This window comes from Myxine glutinosa, chromosome 2 (assembly GCF_964187855.1).
Source record: "Myxine glutinosa chromosome 2, kmMyxGlut1.1, whole genome shotgun sequence".
In the NCBI taxonomy this organism is placed as follows: domain Eukaryota; kingdom Metazoa; phylum Chordata; class Myxini; order Myxiniformes; family Myxinidae; genus Myxine; species Myxine glutinosa.
This window is the reverse complement of record NC_136262.1, coordinates 234984211-234993252: the sequence shown is the minus strand read 5'-3', so window position 1 is coordinate 234993252 and position 9042 is coordinate 234984211. Positions and strand designations below refer to the sequence as shown.

Here is a 9042-nt window from a genome sequence, read left to right as displayed (position 1 = left end):
AGCTCGGTGTGAGGCAGGAGCACCGGCCCATAGTGGAGCGGCCCATTTTGGAGCCCATAGTATTCCATTGAGCTGCGGATGAAAGCCTTGTATGTGGTGAGGAGCTCAGGTGTGCCAAGGAAGGACTTCGCACGACGGAGGATGCCCAGTCGGTGACTGGCTTTGCAGGCCAGCTTGGAAATGTGGTTTTCCCAGGAAAGATCATGGCAGACAGTGAGACCCAAAAGCTTGAGCGACAGAACTTCTTGGAGAGGATTGTTGAGAAAGTAGATGGGAGGGTTGTCCGGAGAGACATCGTAAGAGTGTGAGATTTGTCAGGATTGAAAGACATGTTCCATTTGTTTGACCAGTCTGTTATTTTGTTGAATTTGATGAACTTATAAAGACTTAGGTGAGTTATAAGTGGGACAAGCATGCGCACGGAATCTTCCCAGAAGAATGAGTGGTCGCATTAGCTTGTACGACTTAAAATGAGCGAGTTTTGTTTTCACGTTTGGGCCAGTTTTACATGTTGTATCCCGAAGAAATGAAACGCACGTTTTCCTGGCTTACAATTTTATTTGAAGTCACACATGCCTCAAAATACTCACTTACATTGAATTGAACGCTGAATCCGAAAATGTAAGTGAAATTGCCTTGATTTTTTTTTAACATTATCTTCTATATATTCCAAATATATATTTGTGCAGTGTCTGTCTTGTGTTGTCTTGTCTTGTCTTGTCACTGAACTACTCCCTCAAACTTTTGTGAAATCGTACTATTCCAACTTGACCCACGGCGGGAGTATGCGCCCTACTGAGTGGCGATCTATTTCAAAAAAGCATCTTGCTCACGTGATCTTGCTTTGGTCTGGCGCGACCGATAAATTATTTTCACCTGGTGATTAAAATCAATAAATTACAATACAATACAGTACTGTACAGAACGGATTTTGAATTCGAACCCGCTCATCATTTATGCCAGCTACACCGACCGCTTTTTTACACCAGCTACACCGTCTACAGTTTTCCGCCAGCTACACCGATTTCAGGACGTCCCTGCCAGTCGGACCTACGTACCTGGTCCAGTCGACGAGAAGTCCATACTATATAGCCTACAGCAGGTAAGTCCTGCATTCTATCCCAATCTATCCATTCAATAAAATTAATTTGAATTTTAATTCTAAGCCCAAGATCAAACAACCTAGCCTAGCTAGGCCTCGGCCTACAGATGTTTGCGAGGGCTGCGTACTCGATCGACTGACTATTGTCGACGAAGCTCTCACTCCACGCAATGCGTATTCATAATCATATTATATCTCAACCAAGCTTCTGCCGTATCATTTCGCAGGTAAACAATGCACCGCTTCCATTGATGGGGAGAGCTGTGAAATTTCCATCCCCGGAAAATATACAGGATGAAGTTGCAGATTTTTACGATATTGCTAATTTCCCAGACTTGGCCTTGGAACTCTGTCGTTTTTCTGTCGCCAAACCACAGAAAATGAACATAAACGGCAATGAAATGTGACATCGAGCCTTGGAAACCACTTGAGACAATCTTCATAACTTTATGTGGGGCACTCAGCTCAGCAGGGTACTTAAAGAGTGTTTATGAATTTCAAGATAACAACTCCACTCAGCAAAGTGGGGTACTTAGCAGTTAAGTAGTCTTAAATTAAGAAGTTATATGAATACCGGCCCAGGACTGTATGGACTGTATGCACACACTGGACTGCATGGATGGAAATTACACTCTCGTTCTGCGAGGCTGCGTCATCGAGTTTTTTTCATGACGTCGCACGTCACACGTTTCATGACTCCTCCCTTTCAGCTCGAATGTATCTTGCAGATTTCTCAAATTTCATCAGGAGGTGAGGTAACGGGTCTGTACTCGTGACCATAGATATATTACGAGATGCCGCATGGCCTATCAGCGCTTGTTGTCGCGATACGTTGGAAGCGCCGCCATCTTGCGGAGGTACAACCAGCATGTGTGATCATTGGATCCAAGGCAAAAAAATGGACTCCTAGACCGTAGCTCGGTTAATAATGAACGGATCTGTACAATTAATACCTCATTTTAATGCTGAGGAAAATTTCTATTTAATAATAGCAAAGTTTTTCATCGGAGTAAAGTTGGGGGTACTGTAAAAAGCAGACCGGCCAGAATATTAAGCGGACCATCCAGAATCGCAGACCACCCACACAGCAGGAGCAGACCAGACACTGAATAAACATTCTCTGTGACTCACAGGAAATTAATTAAGATTAGATGTACATATAACATGATGTTAAATATGGACTAACCAAATAATACTTTTTAAAAAGGCTATCAATTAAGCTCAATCAATTAATCCCTACCTCAGGCCAACTTAACTCAGGCTTATCAACGCCAGGGGGGTTGACTCAGCCTGTCATCCTTCCGAGGTCGGAGGTCGGCTAATTGAGTACCAGTTCACTGGTAATTCCCTGTTTGTCGTTAAAGGCGGCAAAAAGGGTTGGCGTCAGGAAGGGCATCCGGCCGTAAAACCTTGCTTCAAAAAGGGGACCGAAAAACAACAACAACCACGGTTCCCGAAAAAGGCCAACCCCCGCTTTGCGGGGAAAAATGGCCTCTAAAGGTGGTTTTTATAATTAATCCCTACCTCAAACAATTGTTGTGTTTAAATGCATGTACATGTATAACACACATAATCCTGTCATCTAAGAAACTCGGCTTGTGCTTGGATGGGAGATGTGTGCATGGAAGGCTGAGTGTTGTTCGCTTGGCGCGGCAGAGACAGACACACACCTGTGTCAAGAGACAGACACAGACTGGCACGGATCGACAGACACATACACAGACTCGCACGGCAGACACAGACACGGACCGGCGCAACAGAGACAGAAGACACAGACAGACCGGCTTGGCAGACAGACACCCACAGGCACGGCAGAGACAGTGTATGTATGCCTGTGTTTGTGTGTGTGTATGTATGTGTGTGTGTGTGTGTCCATGTGTGTGTTTATGTGTGTGTCTGTGTGTGTTCATGTGTGTGTATGTGTGTGTTCATGTGTGTGTTTATGTGTGTGTGTGTGTGTGTGTGTATGCATGTGTGTGTATATGTGTGTTTATGTGTGTGTTCATGTGTGTGTGCGTGCATGTGTGTGTTTATGTATATGTCTGTGTGTGTTCATGTGTGTGTGTGTGTGTGTGCATGCGTGTGTGTGTGTGCATGCATGTCTGTGTTCGTATATGTGTGTGCCTGTGTGTATGTGTGTGTGTGTATATGGCTGTGTTTGTGCGTGTGTGTATGTGTGTGTGTATATGGCTGTGTTTATGCGTGTGTGTGTGTGTGTTTATGTGTGTGTGTGTTTATGTGTCTGTGTTTTTGTGGGGTAAAATGAGCGTATCTTTCATTAAAACAGCTGTTCACTACCATCTCTTATCTTCCCCCATCCAAAACCTTGATCTTTTCTACCCCCGTTAATACATCCCAAATCCACCTCTTTGAATCTCCGACTTCATTCCGGAAATTCCTAGCAATGTCCATTTGTTATATTCTGTGTACCACTCCCCCCCACCCCCTCTCCAACAACCTCCAGCCCTCTCCCTTCCATAGATCTCCCGATGTCCCTGCTCTCTACTGTTGTGTTTGTGTGTTTCCCTCTCTCTGCCCCTCTTGTCTCCCGCTCCCTTCATTTTATGTTTTATGTGTCTGTTTGTCTTTTTTTGTGTTTAATGCGTTGGCTCTTACACGAGCCTCGACTTTGTATACAAAAAAAAGAAATAACAAATCTTCATATGATCACCTATCATACGCCACGCGCAGGATCTCAACCTCAATCTTGATAATCCGTGTAAATCATCCAGTTGTTTCACGTTAGACGAGTCCGTCAACGTGTTTAACTTTTAAATTAAACACTATCAGTAATGGTGGTTTCCCGCTCATCAACACGATTACCTGAGTCCATCTTTAACCTTCTTTCTGAAGGCCTCAGTGAGCTCTTTTGATCGAGGCATGGTGACTCCGCACACTTCAACAACAAAGAGCAAACCAAACTAAATGTCTGAGGTTTAAATAAGACAGGTCCAAGATCTCCAAGATCCAAGATCCTCTCTGACGATATTCTAACCATTTGCACCTGAGCTGGTGCACCTTATTATAATTTTAGGTATTTGAAGTAGTGATAAATGTAGGGGTGTACTTACTTTTTCCACATGCGAAATTTGCATTTATGTTTATTTAAATTATACAATGGACTACAATATGTAAATGTTTCATGATATTTGTTATATTATATCACCTTTATCTATCAATATTGTTGAAATGAAGATCAAATAGCTGTATGTTGAAATATGTTGAAAAAGTCAAAACTTTACATGGGGTGTACTTACTTTTTCACGTGACTGTATATATATTGTTGCGGATCTCAAATGTCGGCTCTCCCCTTACCAAGAGGGGGTTAAACCCTTGTCTGTTATCTGGCCGACGCGATCCTGGGGTTATAACGTCCTTCCCAGGCAGTGTTAGGGTTTTAGGACTGGGGATTCGCTATTACCTAAGTAATAACGCTGACCGAGAACGAGGGAATAACTCCCGCTCGAACCACGGATTTGATGGTATACGCCGAGCGGTTAGCGACCCGCGATCTGAGCTATTACCAATGCGACAAGACCCAATTATAGCGGTTGCGATCGTGCCACGTTTACCCAATAGAAGAAAAGACTAATGCGATCGGATGAGAGGAAAACCAGGAAGAACAAGTAATTTATTTACAATTTGTACAAGAAGGAGAAGAGGAAACGAAAGAAATATACAAGATAGGAAGAGGAAGAAGCAGAACACAGGGCAGCCTTAAACAGTCTTCCGTTCTTAAACAGTTCTTAAATAGAACAGTTAAACAGTTCTTAAGGTTCAGTTCTTGGCCCCCTCCTCTTCATCCTTTACCTGTCCCCGCTCGGTCACTTAATCCGCCGTCATGGTCTCCAATTCCACTGCTTCGCCGATGACATCCAGCTTTTCATCTCCACCAAGTCCGTCTCCACCGACACCCACTCTATCCTGACAAACTGCATCACTGAAATAAAATCCTGGCTTCAAATCAACTTCCTCAAGCTTAACTGTGATAAATCTGAAATAATCATCATTGGCCCAAAAACGCTCACAAAATCCACCCATAACTTTGCCCTCAACATCGACGGTATCCCAGTATCCACCTCCCCTCACATCCGGAATCTTGGCGTCATCTTTGACCAAACCCTTTCCTTCGACAAATACACTAAACAGATCACAAAGTCAGCCTTCTTTCACCTGAAAAACATTGCCCGTCTCCGCTCATCCCTCTCCTCCACGGCTGCAGAAACCCTCATCCACGCCTTCATCACCTCCCGTCTGGACTACTGCAATAGCCTCCTCTATGGTTCACCCTCAAAAATCACCAATAAACTCCAATACATTCAGAACTCCGCTGCCCGTCTACTCACCCATTCCCGGACCCGTGACCACATCACCCCCGTCCTTTACAAGCTTCACTGGCTCCCCATCCCCCAGAGAATCCAGTACAAAATCCTCCTCTTGACATACAAAGCCCTCCATAACCTGGCCCCATCCTACCTGGCTGACCTCCTCTCCAGATACACTCCCACCCGCAACCTCCGCTCTGCTGGTACCAACCTCCTGACCCCCTCCATCCGGACCAAATTCAGATCCTGGGGGGACAGGGCCTTCTCCATCGCTGCTCCCACCCTCTGGAACTCACTACCTCACACCATCAGAGACTCCTCCTCACTCACCACATTCAAAACATCACTAAAGACCCACCTGTTCAACACTGCATTCAACATTCAACCCACAGCATTTAACCCCTGACTATCTCTTCTCCTTCTCCCTCCTTTTGCTTTAAATATTTCCCTATTGATTCTTGTCTTTTTGCAATTGTTGTTTTCATGTATTGTTATGCATTATGTTTGCCACTCTGTCACAGCGCCTTTGGGCTTCTGGAAAAGCGCTATACAAAATAAATGAATTATTATTATTATATATATAATTATATATATATATATATATATATATATATATATATATATATATATATATATATATATATATATATATAATATATTGTCGCGATCCCGGCTGTGAAATGTTTCCAGCACGGAATACGGACGTGAATGTCCGGGCTTCAAGTAGTCCACGGAGTGAACAAAGAGAACTCAATAAACACAATTGTGTTTTAATCGGCCTTCTAGGGGTAAGGCACGATGATTTATTGGCTCGATCACAAAAACCATGAATCGTAACAGAATGGAATACACTGCACAAAGCCTGCAGGAGCTGTCGGCACCAGGAGCTCCAAACAGGACGCAGGTAATATCACTCGCGGTTCCAATCGACGATCTCCGGGACTCGGAGGGTAACAGAATGGAATACACCGCACAAGGCCTGCAGGAACGGTCGGCCAGCAGCTCCAACACGACGGAGGCAATATATGACTCACAGTTCCAATCTACGAGATCCGGGAATCACTCGTTCTCTTCCGGAGTTACTCACTCGTAAAATACAGAACTATAAACGATCAGCCCAACTCGGCTATCGTGAAGAGTTAAAGGAAATCCCTTTTTCTATTTCCCACTCGAAGCCTTCGAGCCGCGTCCGTTGCATAAGATGGCGACCGCGCTCTCTCACCCTCCACCAATCACGTGCCGAATCGCCTCCCAATCGCGTGAGGCTCCAAGGAGGTCACGTCACGTGGTGGGCGGGGCACTCATTTGGGTGAGAACAAAGGTGGTTTCACCGGTGGTTTCTCACAGTCCTCCCCCCCTAAGTAAAAACCCCGTCGGATAGACGGCGTTTTGAAACCAGCATTTGTAGTAGGTGCAAATCACATGGCAATATGATGGCGGTAATCGTTAACAGGCAATTAACGCAATTAACAATTATTAACAATTATTAACAACAATAACGCAACAACGCAACAATACAACGCAACGCAAATACGCAACGCAATAGCGCAACAATAACGCAATTATTACCGCACAGGCAATTAACAGGCAACAGGTTAACAGGCGTTAACAGGTTAACAGGCGTTAACAGGCAGGTTAACAATGAACAAGTTTTTTTTTTTTTTTTTTTCCACACACAATATTAAACACCATACACCACATTAATATCTACCCCACAAGAGTTACACTTCACACAAGCACAATAGAGAGGCACGGGGGCCAAACTCAAGTTGGGGAAAGCGTTGACAGGAGGGAAACGGGCCGAGACCTCGAGCGGCTGGTACTCCTCCGGTGTCGAGAACGACAGTCATATGCGTAATGACCCCTTTCACCGCACTGGTAACATCGATCGTTCGGGTCGAAAGGCCTGCGGACCAAAGGGCGTCTGAAACGAGGCCGCCGCGACATGCCATTCGACATCTCGACGCACACACGCGATCCGCAAATTAACCTTCCATCAAGGGCTCTGACCGAATCTTCAGCATCTCGTGGATCTTCAAACTCAACAACTGCAAATCCAGGTGGGTTTCGAGCAACCCATACGTTGCGGAGTGGTCCGTAATGTTCGAAGACCCTCCCTAGCTCGGCTTTCGCTGCTCCATTGCCCAGGTTTCCCACATATACCTTAGCATTAGCGTTCCTGCTGAATCGCGACATGGCGGGAGCGGTCCCTGAGGAGCACGGCACCTGAGGTTGGCTTGACGGGAGGCTCGGGTGGACTTCAGCTGACGCAACGTCACCGTCGGGAACTGGAGTCGAGGCGCTAGGCTCCTCGGGCCAGAGTGAAGATATGTCTGACTCCGCCACTCTCTCCGCCTGTTTACTCTGGGATCTAGTGACCCCCCCACAGGTCAGAGTCAATGACTCCTCCCTGGCCATGGCATCATTGCCAATCAGCAAGGAGACCCCGGGTATCGGGTAGTAGGGTACCACCACACAGGTCATTGGACCCTTAAAAATGTCACTCCGGACCTCGAGGAGGGCAAGGGGATACCGGCCAAGAACCTGGTCAATGCCCCGAAGGAGGGTATACTCGCCGGTATAACGCATCTGAGAGGCCGGAACTACCCCCGCCCGGAGAACACACCGTGTCGCCCCAGTATCCCGAAGGTATTGGGCCTCAAACTTCAGCATCGAATCAGGGCCACCCACTAAGGCTGTCCCTGAATAATCCTGATACAGTGGATGAATGGAATTAGCCTCGGTGGCAGTGACCTCTGTCACCGATGCCACCGTCGTGTGCGAGGGCCCAGTTGATGAGCTCCACTGATCTCCCTCCGACTTAACAGGAGGGTTGCCTCGGTAGGCCGGACTAGCTGGATTAGAGAAGCAGCGGTTTTCACCGTGCCCCACGCGTTTGCAGAAATCGCACCAGGGCCCTGCCCTGGTCTGCGGCTCGCGACCGCCACCAGTGGAGGGCATCGGAGAACCCTTCCCCTCGATCCAGCCGCCGGGCAGACGGGGGGCGGTCTTGATCGCAGAATCCTCCGTCTTACGACGCGACTGCGTGACTTGCAACATTTTGCACGCCAAAACATGTTTATCAATAAGGTTGACGCAGTCTGACAAGGAAACAGTGTCTTTGTCGACAAGAAACAATGCTAAGTCAGGCGGAAGCTGTTGATCGATACGGTAACGCACCAGGAGTTCCGCAACCGCTTGAGGTAACTCAACCTTGCTCCCCTTGAACCATCTCTCTGCAGCTGTTCCAACAAGGCCCGCGAATGTTCCTCATAGGTTTGACTGGACTGACGAGTCCAGCTGAAAAAATTTCTCCTATAAATACACGCGGACACCGCATAGGCGTTCAAAATCTCGGCCTTCAATGCCCTGTATTTGTTTGCGTCCTCGGTTGCCATCCTCGCATATACCTCCCTCGCCTTCTCAGATAGATGGCTCACAAGATGGCCGACCCACAAGCTCTCATCAATGCCACCGGCAGCCAACAACTTCTCCGCCATCTCCAGATACGCTTCTGGCTTCGTGTCTCCCGTCCAGTCCGGCAAACGAACATGAACAGTTTCCGGGACTCTTGCAGCAGACCCCTCTGCCCGCGGTCGTTCAGTCAACATTCGC

General features: G+C 46.8%; 1 protein-coding gene across 2 annotated transcripts in view; it reads left to right on the top strand.

The window, feature by feature from the left end:
• The first annotated feature begins 995 nt into the window (after nt 1–995).
• LOC137411911 (uncharacterized) overlaps nt 996–9042 on the top strand; it is a 185783-nt gene continuing 177736 nt past the window's right edge. Inside the window, exon 1 of one of the 2 annotated variants that reach the window (XM_078772352.1) lies at nt 996–1102. The gene's annotated coding sequence lies outside the window, so the exon portion shown is untranslated. The remainder of the gene's footprint in view (nt 1103–9042) is intronic. The other variant, XM_078772353.1, reaches the window with a different exon arrangement.